The 13,647-nt window shown below is 39.0% G+C and overlaps 1 pseudogene; it reads left to right on the top strand.

Moving 5' to 3' along the window:
• Positions 1-820: 820 nt before the first annotated feature.
• LOC127544587 (60S ribosomal protein L6-like) overlaps positions 821-13,647 on the top strand; it is a 54,054-nt pseudogene continuing 41,227 nt past the window's right edge.

The raw sequence follows: 13,647 nt of genomic DNA, 5'->3' as shown, positions 1-13,647 counted from the left end.
TTGGCACTGGGGAGTGTTGCCCACTTGTATGACCCCCATGTTAGAAATCTCTATTCTGGGCAATCATTCAGGAAAGACAGGCAAGGATGGGTGGAAGGGGCAATGATAAGGGAGGAAACTCCTCCAACTAGAAAGAACATTGAATTTGAAATCTGAAGACCTCAGTTCAAACCCCGACCTTGACTTACTCTCTGTGTGACCTCCAGCAAATAAGTCATTCACTTCTCTGAGCCCTGATTCCTCATATATATAATGAGAAATCTGAGCTCAGGCTCTAAATTGTACTGTCCTAAAAAACAGCAGAGGCTCATGTACAGACTGTCAGCCCATAAATCTCTATCACTATTACCAAGGTCCCTTAGAATTCTTTTTACCTCTTGGTCACTTCTTATCTCCTCCAAGGCTACTTTTGAAATTTATTTGAACATGATTTCACTCCTCAGTTCTGATGTTTGTAGTTCCAGCCTCTCATGTTAAACCAATGACAGAATTGAATAAATGAAAATTATTTGGGAGAGTATACACACTACCTTCACCAAGGTTTGGGTTTGAGGACCCCCTACCCTGGCTTTGAACTCCCCACAAGCCTTAAAATCATAGGTGCAAAGGACTTCTGATATCATTTGTTCTAAATTCTCCATTTTATAGAGGACAAATTAATATCATCACAGATTGGTATGGAATTTGTCCAATAGTACATAGATAATAAAGAGAAGAACTGGGTTTATTCTAATTTCCATGCCACTGAATGCTGAAGAAGCAGCCTGGGTTGACAGAATGATCCAAGATTCTCCCAAGAACTCCTGTCAGCTTATGCCCCATGCTTTACCTGCAGCCTCAGCCCACATACCCATATCTCTCTACGCTCCAGAATCCTGCCTTAGCTATTCAGGTGAGATGATGTCAATAGGACAATGTCTTCAGGACATCTACAATGCATTGGTATACTCAAGAAAGCATAGAATTTAAACTGGTTTGAAACAAGACAAGAACACAATGGGCAGAGACAGATTTTCTGCTGTTCTATTGACCTTTATTTGAAGTATTTTTATTATTTGGAGAGTTTTGCAGTAAAATACACACACACACACACACACACACACACACACACACACACACAGAGTCCAAAGCCAGAGTAGAGGTACTCATACCCATACCTTGGTGGGATGTGTGTGTGAGTGGTGTGTGTGTGGATATAGATGTAGATCTATATAGATATACAGTGTGAACTAGACTGAATTGGCCTCTATCCTGTGGATGGCCAAAGCTGAACAAAGCAGGCTAGAGACAGCAAAGTCAGGAATCGAATAGAAGTTTAATTTCAAAGTGAGGGAAATGGCTTTCAAGCAAGGACAGATGTGCTGGAGCCCCGTCCCCAGTGGGGACACCTGCTTTAGCATAGGCAGATCTCATACTTATACCTATACCTATACCCAGTGAACTGGGTTCCTGACGATAAAGGGTAACAGCAGCAATGAGACAGGTTTGATTCATAGCAGGACTTCATAACCAGAACATTGGTATCTGCCTGAGTTTGACTAGTACTTATCCAAGCTCAGAGAACACCTAGTGCTGGTCAAAGCAATACAATAATTGTATGATTTTGTCAGATTTTGCAAAGGTTTGTTATTATGCCAAAACCAAGGGCACAGCTTGCTTGCTGGGTCTTTCCTCTGGAAAATAGGGTGTCTTGTAATATCTTGACAATAGCTACCACCAGACCAAGTCTTGTTAGCCAGGTATAGGATAATATTCTTGGAAAAAAAAAACATTATTTCTACTCACTTACCAAGGAAAGAGCTAGAAGAATGTTTCTATTTTTAAGTTTGAGACTCTTAAGTAGTAGTACATGGTCGGGAATTTGATACCTAAGCAGGGTAAGAACAGTAGGTTTTCTAGATATCCCAGGGACCATTGGTATTCTGAAGCTTTAGATTCCAGCCAAAGCAAGTAAGGACAATTAAGATGTGAGATGAGAATGGAGACCAACATCTCATTGATCTTTTCCCAACATCTCTTCCCAAACAGAATCATACTTAAATCTGAATTCTCAATTAACCACAACCTGAAATTAGACCTCAATCAATGGGAGCCTACACATTTTATCCAAGGAATGACCACATCAAAGCATTGCCATCTTTTCTGGAAAGTAGAAAATTAGAGGTAAAATCTCCTAGTTTTATTTAAATGTTAAGTTCTCTTTCACTATGCTGACCAGGGGTATGCTGGCAAAATATTTAACAAGTGGCTCTGTGCTTGGATGTGGGGAGGACAGTAACCATTAAATACTTTTATATTTAATCTTCATTGTTGACATTTTATCCATTACTTTCTCAAGTCTAAACAATCAACAGAATAATAAATCAAGCCTGGATTTATAGCAGTAGCTGATTTCCCAGGTGTAAATGCTCACACTGAAAATTTAACAATCATCTTGCAAGATTCTGTTCCAGCAAACTCTTGACTCTAACCCTTTCTTTACTTTAGAGTCAAAGAAAAGAATAACAGACTTTCTAAGATGGAATAAGCAGTTAAGAAAATGTTAGAGCTGAAAAGGATCTTAATGGCCATTGACTTCAATCCACTTATTTTACAGGTGAAAAAAATGAGTCTAGGAGAAATTAAGAGACTTTCCCACAATAACAGCTATACATTTATGATATAGCTAACAGAAAGCTCTTGGCTCTCTCTCAGCAAGCTCCTTATTATAAGTTTAAGTAACTTTTAATATGTTTCTATAAGTTTGTTGTAAAACCACCTGAACATTTTCAAGAATAAAATCAATGACTAAGATGACAGGGAAAGATAATGATGAATGTTGCAGGGGATGTGGGAAAACTGGAACACTAATACATTGTTGGTGGAGTTGTGAACTGATTCAACCATTCTGGAGAGCAATTTGGAGCTATGCCTGAAGAACTATCAAACTGTGTTTTGAACCAGCAGTGGCTCTACTGGGCTTGTATCCCAAAGAGATCACAGAGGAGGGAAAGGGACCCACATGTGCAAAAATTTTTGTGGCAGCCCTTTTTTGTAGTGGCAAGAAACTGGAAACTGAGAATGCCCATCAGTTGAGCATGGCATTTTACATAGCAACAACAAGATTATACGATGATCAATTCTGATGGACATGGATCTTTTCAACAGTGAGTTGATTCAGGCCAGTTCCAATGGTCTTGTGATAAAGAGAACCATCTGTACCCAGAGAGAGGACTGTGAGAACTGAGTGTGGACCACAACATATTATAGTCACTCTTTTTGTTGTTGTTTGTTTACGTTTTGTTTTCTTCCTTATTTTTTTCCTTCTTGATATGATTTTTCTTGTGCAGCATGATAATTGTGGAAATCTGTTTAGATGAATTACTCATGTTTAACATATATTGTATTACTTGCCACCTAAGGGTGAGGATTGGGGGAAGAGAGGGAAAAAGTTTAGAATACAAGGTTTTGTAAGAGTGAATGTTGAAAATTATCTATGCATGTGTTTTGAAAATATAACACTTTTTAAAAAGCATAAAATCAAATGCCATATTCCAAAAATAAATAAATAACCAAGCTATAGTAAATGTCGGAGATGTTTGAACTCAAATTTTAAACCTATTGCTTTATCCACCAAATCACCTAGCAACCACAAATTGAAGAAATTAAGGTTTAGAGAATTATGTGACTTGCCCAAAGTCATACAAGTAGTAAGTATCTGAGACAAGTTTTGAATTCAAGTCTAGCAATATATCCACTGTATCACTTATCCAAACCCTCTTTTTAAAAAGAAGTAAATAGATTCAGAGATGAAAAGTAAATTTCTCAAGATCACACAGGTGGCTAGGGACAAAGCCAAGAAGAGAACCCCACAATCTCCTCCAAGGCTTTACCGAGTATAGCATACTACCCTTCATATCCAAAGAACAAAATACCTTATCCATTCTGGCTTCGATAGAGATAGAAATGCTGCCAACAACAGCAGGATGGGACCACATAATGTTACTAAGCAAAGTCCACTTATATTTTTGAATTCAGTCTTTCTTCATTCTTTTTTAGGCTTTTCTTGGAGTTAAACATCTCCTTAGCTTCCAAGTGCAGAAAATGCTTCTTGTCATTAGCAAACACATACCTCGTATTTCTTTTACATGTAAAAACAATTTTTAACGATTATTTTTTTAATTTTTGAATTCCAAAGTCTCTCCCATCTTCTTTCCTTTCCTTCCCTTTCCCCATTGGGAAGGCAAGCAATTTGATATAGGTTTGTACATACATTGTATTTCTAAAATGGGACTAGGGTATAGCAGGAAGAAATCAGCTTTCCCACTGGTCTATTGACATGTATTCAATTAGAGCGAGCTGGGTGCTTCTATCAAAGGAAAACAGCTGTCACAGACCCAGAGCCCACCATCAAGGAAAACAAACAAGGAGTCAGTATATTGGGAAGAATGATTTCCATGAAGATACTTGCTCAGTATGCCTCATGCAGGTACATGCATGAGGAGAGAAGTTGTTATTAAACATTTAATTTGTGAAGACCCAGTGATAACAGATATTAACCACGTGGGTATTGTTTGGCTAAGACTTTTTTAAGTGAGATTGAAGCCAGTAATCACTGCTCCGTTGACAGCACAGTAGCTAGAAATATGCACAAGCAGCTAATTCTGAGTCTCTGCGTGGTGCTTTTTTAAATTGAATTTATCTTGAGTGTGCTGGTACCTCCATTTCTATTTATGAAAAAACCTGAGTGCCAAAGGAAGCCAAACCTACTGAGCTTTACAATTCAACACCCTGTGGTGTGGAGGAGAGGGGTGAGAGGAGGAAAGAACCTTCCAACCAAACACTAAAGAGGCAACTTATAGAACAAGCTGGATCTTGAGAGTCTGGGAGGGGTTGGGCAAGGGGATGGGGCAGAGAGTGAAGTGAAGGGGAGAGGAAGCAGGGCCATCCTTAAGTCATCTCTGTTCCTAAATCCCCCAAGGAGTTGGATAGACAGACAGATGAATAGATGGATGGATAGATGGATGGACAATGGACAAATGGATAAATGAATAAAGGAATGAATGAAAAAGTATTAAGCATTTACTATGCTCTGCAAAGCACTGTGTTGAGAAGTTGGGATTCACATAGAAAAACAAGATTGTCCCTGTAGCTTATATGATAAAAGACATTCAAAAAATGAGGCAGCTGGGTGATGTGGTGGATAGATTATTGGACTTCCCTAAGTTTAAAACTTGCTTCAAACACGTATCTCAGTTGTATGATTCAGGTGAGCCAATTTCTCTTGGCCTCATTTTCTTATCTGCAAAATTGGGATAATAATAGCACATAGGAAGAAATGAGGTTATGTGAGTTCTAACACCTTCTATTCCCAAACTGAGGGTTGTACAATCAAAAAGCATTTATTAATCTCCTACAACATACAATACATCATACTCGGGACTGGGAATACAAAGACAAAAATGAAAGACTCTCTCCTTTTTTCTTCCAGGAGCAAATAGTAAATCCTCTGTTTGACTTTTAAAGCCCTTTACAACTTGACTCCTTCCTAAACAGCTGGTCTTCTTACATTTTACCACCTTCCACATACTAGAGTATGACATTAGATTTCTTGCTGCTCCTCTCAAATGATTCCACTGGCTGTCACACATGTTTGGAATGCTCTCTCCACATCTTAAAGTAGTCTCCTGGCTTCATATGCTTCCTTCAATTCAGCCCAGCTCTCATCTTCTGCAAAGGGTCCTTCCCCTCTCCCCATTAATCCTCTAGCCCAGTCCTGTGCCCCTGAGATAACCTGCCATTTATTTTGGGTATATTTTGTGTGTACAGAGCTGCTCATTATACTGTGACCTCTTTGAGGACAAGGAATTATTTTTTTTTGGTCTTTTTTTTTGTATCCCCATTGCTGAGCATGTTTGTGGTTCAGTCCTGTCTGATTCTTCGTGACTCCATGAACCATAGCATGTCAGTGCTGTTCGTAGGGTTTTTCTTAACAAAGGTACTGAAATGATTTGCAATTTCCTTCTTTAATTGATTTCACACATGAGGAAGTTGAGGCAGAAAGGTTAGTTAAGTGACTTATCCAGAGTCACACAGACAGTAAGTATCTGAGTGGGGATTTAAACTCAGGTCTTTACCTCAGGCCAGTTTTCTATCCACTGAGCCAAATAGCTATCTCCATTTGGCACATCCCAGGCATTTAATAAGAGTTTGTTGGCTGACTGCCCTCAAGGAGACTTTAAAAAAGGAGGAAGCAGAATTATGATGGCTGCTAAATATTCATATGATCTGTACCCACCATTATCTGAACAACCCCCACCCCCAAAAAATAAAAAGGTGAATATACAACTTATATTTATATAGAGCTAATTATGTTCCACGCATTGTGCTGAGTGCTAGCTACAATTATTACCTCATTTGATCTTCACAACTATTCTGAGAAGTAAGTGATACTATTATCCCCATTTTACAGATGAAGAAACTGAAGCAGACATAGATCAAGTGATTTGCTTAGAGTCACACAGCTAGGAAGTATCTGAGGATGGATTTGAATTCAAGTCTTCCTGACTCATGCCTGGAATTCTGTCTACTGCCCTCACATTTATCACTTCAGCCTTGGATAATTATGCACAAATCTGTATATACCCTCAGGCCTGTTGCTGACAGAAGGAAATAAAACAGGCAGGTCTATACTAGGTCAGAGCAGGACTTGAACCTAATAGCCAATCCCCAAGATTGTGTTTAGAATAAGACCGATCTTCTTCATCTCTAAATATGTCATTAAATTATTTTTGTCTGGAAAATGAGCTGGAAGAGGAAATGGCAACCCATTCCAGGATTTCTTTATGAAGAAAACCCCAAACGGGGTCACAAAGAGTTGGGTATGACATGACTGAACAACAATAATCAGGATTTCAGTGCAAAAGACTTTGTAGTACATAGGATGGTGTAAGGAAAATCAATCAATCAAGTAAGCATTTATTAGGCACTTTTTTATACCAGATACTTGGCAGTGGAGAAATAAAGACAAAAAGGAAATGATCTCTACCTCAAGCAATTTACATTCTATACTGAGAGACATGTGCACATCTGAGTTTATATAAGATACATACATGCAGTGTCCCAAAAGCTTTAGTGCAATTTTAAGCTTATTTAAGCAAATTTAAGCTTAAAACATTTTGAGTTAAGCTTTAACTTAAAATATATATATATATATATACTAAATATGAGAAAGAACCCAGGATAAGGAATTCAAAACATGAGATTAATAGAACAGTAGGAATCAAGCCAATTGAACTAGGTTTCCCTGACAACATGATGCTCAGAGATAGATTCTGTTCTAAGCCTTAGGGGTGTCTGGGTAATTTCACTGTTCTGTTTACACAGTTAGAAGCAGCTCTAGTTGCTAATTCTTAGCATCCAGAGTGGTGGGGGTGTTGGATGTCATCAAATTCATTAATTGTCAATTAGTGAAATTGTCTGTCATCTAATTGTCAATCTACTGATCCCATAAAAGACTTCAATCATATTCAACAAGCATTTGTTAAGCATTTTGCTGAATGTCAAAAAAAAAAAAAAAAAAAACTGAAACAGTCCCTGACCTCCAGAAGATTACTTTCTACAGGAATGTCCTCTACAATGTTCCTCACAAATAATCATCCAGTCTCTATTTGTATTCAAGTAGTCAGGATTAGGGGCTCACCTACTTTGCTGAAATTCTGATCTAAAATCTGCTTCCAGGGACTTCTACTTATAAAGCCTTGTATAACCTTCTACAGCAGCACTTATTTTTTTTTTTTTATCCCAGGACGACTTCACATTCTTAGAAATTATTGAAGATTTCTCCCTTCCTCCACCAAGGATCTTCTATTTACAGATATCCAGGAATGTGCTGGGGCCAGCTTCTACTGCTGGCTAAATTGTTAAATTTTCAATGTAGCAAATACTACAAGTGGCAAGTAGATGAAACAATGAGTGCCAAGCTGGAGTCAGGAAGACCCAAATGTAGTCTCAGACACTTACTGGCTACATAATCCTAAACAAGTCACCTAACCCTGTTTGCCTCAATGTTCTCATCTGGAAAATATGCTGAAGAAGGACATGGCAACCCACTCCAGTATCTTTGCCAAGAAAACTTCAAATGAAGTCATGAAGAGTCTGACATGACTGAAATGACTGAGCAACAATAATTCTCTAGACATTTTTCACCTAAACTCCTTTTAAATCAGGTCTCCCCTACTTGATTTCTTAAACTTAAATATAGGATAGTTTGTTTATCCCCCGTTAGATTCCATGCCATTGTTTTTGACCCTATCAAACGCAACTACTCGTTATCTTTTGCAGGGGGGGGGGGGGGGGGGGAAGACAGGGATATACTGTCATATGTGCATTAGGTAACTGTCATTTTATTTGTTTCAGCTCATTGTTCTGGACTGTCAAAATCTTTTTGAAACCCAACTGTCATTTAATATATTTCTTTTCCCTCTTCACAGCAGCTAGTTTTGGGCCACCCTTGAAGTTGTAAACATGCCTTCTTTGTTGTCACTCAAGTCAGGTTAAAAACTGTTGAACAGGGAAAGAAGCTGATAAAGCCCTGTGGCTCATCACTAGAGCCAACCCTGAAGACGGTCTATTCTATAGCTTAGAGAACTATTTGTGGCTTAGTACCCAGAGTACTTCTCTGCTGAGAATATGAAAGAGAAAAGAAGTTTATCATCCCAGGGAGTGCAATTCCATTAGGAACGGAAACAGAACAAGAGTTCATTTCCCTTCAAATTCAACATCTAACCAACATTTATGAAACTCCCACTATGTGTTGTAATCACTCTGAAAAAGCAGGGATCCATCCACCACGTGGCTGTCAGATCAGGGATCCACCATAAGTTTTCTGAGTCAAATATAATAAGGGGGTCACATAAAACAGCAGAGCTGGTAAAACTAAAATCTTTACTCTTTATTCTTACAATGAAGAGATAAGGCTGAGAATACCTCATTGTATGAGGTCTTAAATAACTGTTAGAACTTTAGGCAACAGGGAGCCATAGAGTATTTGTGAGGGGGTGTCATAACCAAATATATTTATGCTTATATGTTATTGCTGTTAAATCATTACAGTCATACCCAATTTTTTGCAACCTCATTTGGAAATTTCTTGATAAAGATACTGGATTGATTTGACCATTTCCTACTCCAATTCATTTTACAGATGAGGAAACTGAAGGGAACAGGGTTAAGTGACTTAAGCAGGTCACACAGCTAGTGCAGTGTACAAATCCAGATTTGAACTTGGTCTTTGAGCCTCCAGATCCAGGACTCTATTCACTGCACCACCTCACTACCCTTTATATGTTATAGAATACATATTTATTGGGGATGTCTTAAGTAGGATTCATGTTTTAGGTACAAGGTGGAATAGGTAACTTCTGAGCTCTCTTTCAAGTCAGAGATTCTAGGCATCCCCCTTGGATATTGATTCAAACCAATGCCACTAGGTATTTTGGACTCTTCAATCACAATGTTCCTGGTGATGCTCCTTTTTCTGACAAGGACACAGCCTGCATCCATAACATCAAAGTAAGCAGCTGAAAGGTAAAAAAAAAAAATGTAATCTACCACCTGGGTGTTTTGTCTATGGAAATACAGAGCAACAGGTTGGATTTCTGATTCTTTTTTATTCACTGCCTTGGCTTCATGTTTTGACATCCTGTAAACATGGACAGTATCTAGACATTATTAATATGTCAAACATAGGCATTTTAGGAAAAGCTAGAAGTAGGAAATGAAGGAATATTCTCTGAAATTTTCACCACCAACAACGAAGAGAGATGTCCCTTTTTCTCCGGGATAGTGGATAGAAAGTCTGCCTCTGGGTCAATAAAAAGGTTCAAGACCTGCTTTCACACTATATTGACTGTGTCATGTGACCTTTTCAGCATCTCAGGAAGCTCTCTTAAGACTGAATTTAAGAGAAGATACCTATCTGCCATGTAGTAGAGGATGATTTTAGGGAAGTTCTCTATGTGGATGAAACCCAAAGTCCAGTAGAAAATAAAATGACAGAAAAAACTAAGAAATTCTAATCAAATTAACATTACAATAGGCTTCAGTGTGGAGCTTTTTTTTTTTTTTTGAGTTAAAACAGTATGATATATTCAAGACTCACTTTTTATTGATTGGACAGAGATTTAAAGATTGCCCAGGGCAGACAATGTACCTTTCTCCATACCCCACCAACTCTCTCTCTATGGACAAATAGTACACATGTTTCCAATGCACAGTAATAATTACAGAGACAAAAGGAAAAAAGTCAACATCCCACTTACAGGGAGACTAAAGCTATCAATCTGGAATTATGAAAATAATATAAAATATAATATAAATTATAAAATATATAATATAAAATAGCTCTCCAGCAGCTAATCTATACCAGAAATCCAGTGTGCCTTCTTCTGACCAGTGGGGTTTGTCAGGAGCCACCTTTCAAAATGAACATTTTGCAGATGCTCAGATGTCAAGCCAATCATATTGTGAGGAGGTGTAGAGGCAGGCATGTGTTTTGGTTGGAAGAAGGGAATCATTCAAGCAATTAATACTGAAGTGTTTGCAGAAACAAATGATCAGCAAGAATAGGAACCCAACTTGAAGGGTGGTCGGGTAGGAGTTGCAAGTGGCTGTCAAAGGGGCTTTCTACCAGCCTGAGGGTCACAAAACAGAACTGTCATTCAGCAGGCCAAGCTGGCAAGGATGGGTGCCTGGATAATTATGAGTGAGCTGGACACATGGACAGTTTTCATTAAAATCAAGACAGAGTGGCAGATGAGAAGAGGCCTCTGGGGCCTGCTCCTGGGGGTAGGTGAATGGGAGAGGGTTGACTGCTGTGTATGTGTTTCCTGGGACTGGGCACCCAGAGCTCCCCCTTCAAAGGGGAGCCAGGACTGAAAGGGCCAAATGAAGCAAAGTCTGTGTGCCCTTCCTGAGCCACTTTCAAGCTGAAGAATACAGGAATGCAGTAATTAAGCCCCAGGAGGGGAGACCACAAGCTGGGCAGAGGGGAGTGCTTCCTCCTCACTCTACACCCACGATTCTCCTTCTGGGGGCTCCCTGCTTTGGGCCCATAGGGCACAGAACAGAACAGGCCGAGCTATTCTTTATTCTGAAAGCAACTCTCTCATTTTTAGGTGGGAAAAAGAGATAAATATTCACAAAATGCAATTAATGGCAGAGTACTAATCTATGCAAAATAAATTGGACTGGAGAGAGGCTTAGTTACTGTCACCGTGGTGATGTCGGTGTCATAAAATAACCATGCTCTTGATACCACACGTCTCAGTTAGAGGAAGATCATAGAGTGAGAATCTCCGAGTTCAGGATGTACTCAATTCCCCAAGGCATGACTTAATGATTTAATAAACCATAGAGTGAGTGGATGCATTTCTGGGTGTTGGAGAAGCCAGGATATGCTGTCAGATCCAAAGAGTAAATTGGAAATAGTTAGGAAATGAGGTCTGGAATTTCATTAATATTGGGGACTCCTGTGTGAGGAAATTCCATCTCCCAGTGAAGGTCTACAACTTCTCTAAAACTCTTGAAAACATTAGTCTGAGGAGCCTCACCAGATTGCCAAAGGGATCCTTGGGGGGGAAAAAAAGAATTCTAGAATTCTTAAAACCAAGAATTTTCAAGAATTGCCTAGAGGAAGAAAAGAATGGAGGGAAATTATTAAGAATTAACCTTGTGCCAGGCTCTGTGCTATGAGTTTTACAAATATTATCTCATTGTATCCTCACAACAACTGTGGAGGGTAGGTGCTATTATTATCCCCATTTTACAGCTGAGGAAATTAAATCAGACTTAATTGAGGTTATGTGACCTGTCTAGGGTCACACAACTAGTAAGTGTCTGAGAACAGAGATATGAAGTCAGAAAGATGACCCTTCCTGACTACAGGACTGATGCTCAATGGATACACCTAGCTGTCCTGGAAAAAAAAAGGGAAGGGGATTGCCTTCATGAAGGCAATGATATAAATCATCATTTGTTGTCATTTAGTCATCAGATTCTTTGTGACCCTTTTGGGTGTTTTCTTGGCATCTTATTGAATACTTCAGCTCCTTCCAGATCTGAATCCTTTCAGTATAGGGGACAGAGGAGGGGAAGGGAAATCCCTAACTAAATCATCAGAGGAGTTCACTGTATTGATTGATTTTTTTTGTACATGTAGGGCCTTTTCCTGTTTTGTTTTTTTTTAATCACTTTGGAATACAGCCTAGTAATGGTATTGCTGGGTCATCATCTGTGGGTTGAAAACTCCAAAAGTTGCTGTTACCATCACTGATTCAGTTACCCCTAAGGTCTGTCTGTTGCCAGTTTGCTAGGGCATAGCCCTCACTGACATAGCCTGTGACTGGAATGCATACTACTCTCACCTCAGTGTGACAAACTTTTACTGCTGAACTTTTAAGTTTTCTTACACTAGAAAATTGTTTCATTCTGTCCTTCTGTAGGTTTTACCTCTCCAGAATTCGTTTTGAGGCATTATTTTATTTTTTTTGCTGAGACAACTGGGGTTAAATGACTTGCCCAGGCTCACACAGCCAGGAAGTATCTGAGGTCAGTTTGAACTTAGGTTCTTCTGACTTCAAGGCTGGTACTCTATCCACTACACCAATTAGCAACCCCTTGTTGCATTATTTAAAATTATTTTGAGGGGACTTTGGGAGAGATTAACGGTTCTTAATCTTTTTGTTTTTTGCTATGGACCCCTTTGGCAATCTGGTGAGACTCTTCTTCAGACTAATGTTTTTAAAAGCATAAAACAAAGCAAAAAAATTACAGGATTATAAAGAAAATTAATTCTATTGAAATATCTTTATCAAATTTTTTGCCCATTCAAGTTCACTGAGTCTCCAAAATGTATCCACCAACTCTGCCTTTGACAGATTTCTTGGACTCAGATTTACTTTCTACATTCATGCTCCGGTATGTTGACTGAATCTCAGCATAATAGTTTCTTGATCACAATTTAGATTGCTGATCTCTACTGGATCCCATTGTTCTGAGTGATCAAGTCCTTCCTATCTGGGTCCATCCCATACCTATGTGGTCATAATTACTACTGCTGCTATCTTTCCTCAAGCCTCTCCTTCCTCCAAGTATTTTCCTGACTTGACAAAAAGTTGGTCTTAAACATAGACAGAATATGTAAATATTAACATGGATAAGCACAAGTGGCCTGAGACCTAAGCTCTTCCTTCCCAATCCTGTTCCTGACTTTCTGAACTATATCTACTGCTATCTTAGATCTTGGAAATTCAGTGCTTGAGGTCTCCTTGCTCTGAAACATGCTGTTATCTTCGCTCTCTACTCACCTACTTGTGGATATCCCTTCACAAGATCTACTCCACCCCTATCCCCTTCTTCCACAGTCAAGTGCCTTCTGGAGCCTCCATTTTGTGAATGGGCTTACTTAGGATGGCCTGATTTTATGGACTTCAAAATCATTCATCACTCCCCACAGCTGTGTACTCTCATTCCTCCATGCCCTTTCAATTCCCTTTTCAGTGTTGTCTTTCTCCATTAGAATATAAGCTCCTTGAGGGCAGGAAATAACATTTTGTATATATTTGTTTCTCTGGTGCTTAGTATAGTGTCTAGCACATAGTAAGCACT

This window comes from Antechinus flavipes, chromosome 1 (genome assembly GCF_016432865.1).
Source record: "Antechinus flavipes isolate AdamAnt ecotype Samford, QLD, Australia chromosome 1, AdamAnt_v2, whole genome shotgun sequence".
Classification (NCBI taxonomy): Eukaryota; Metazoa; Chordata; class Mammalia; order Dasyuromorphia; family Dasyuridae; genus Antechinus; species Antechinus flavipes.
Note: the sequence above shows the minus strand (reverse complement) of the source record. Positions and strands in the feature narration are given on the sequence as shown.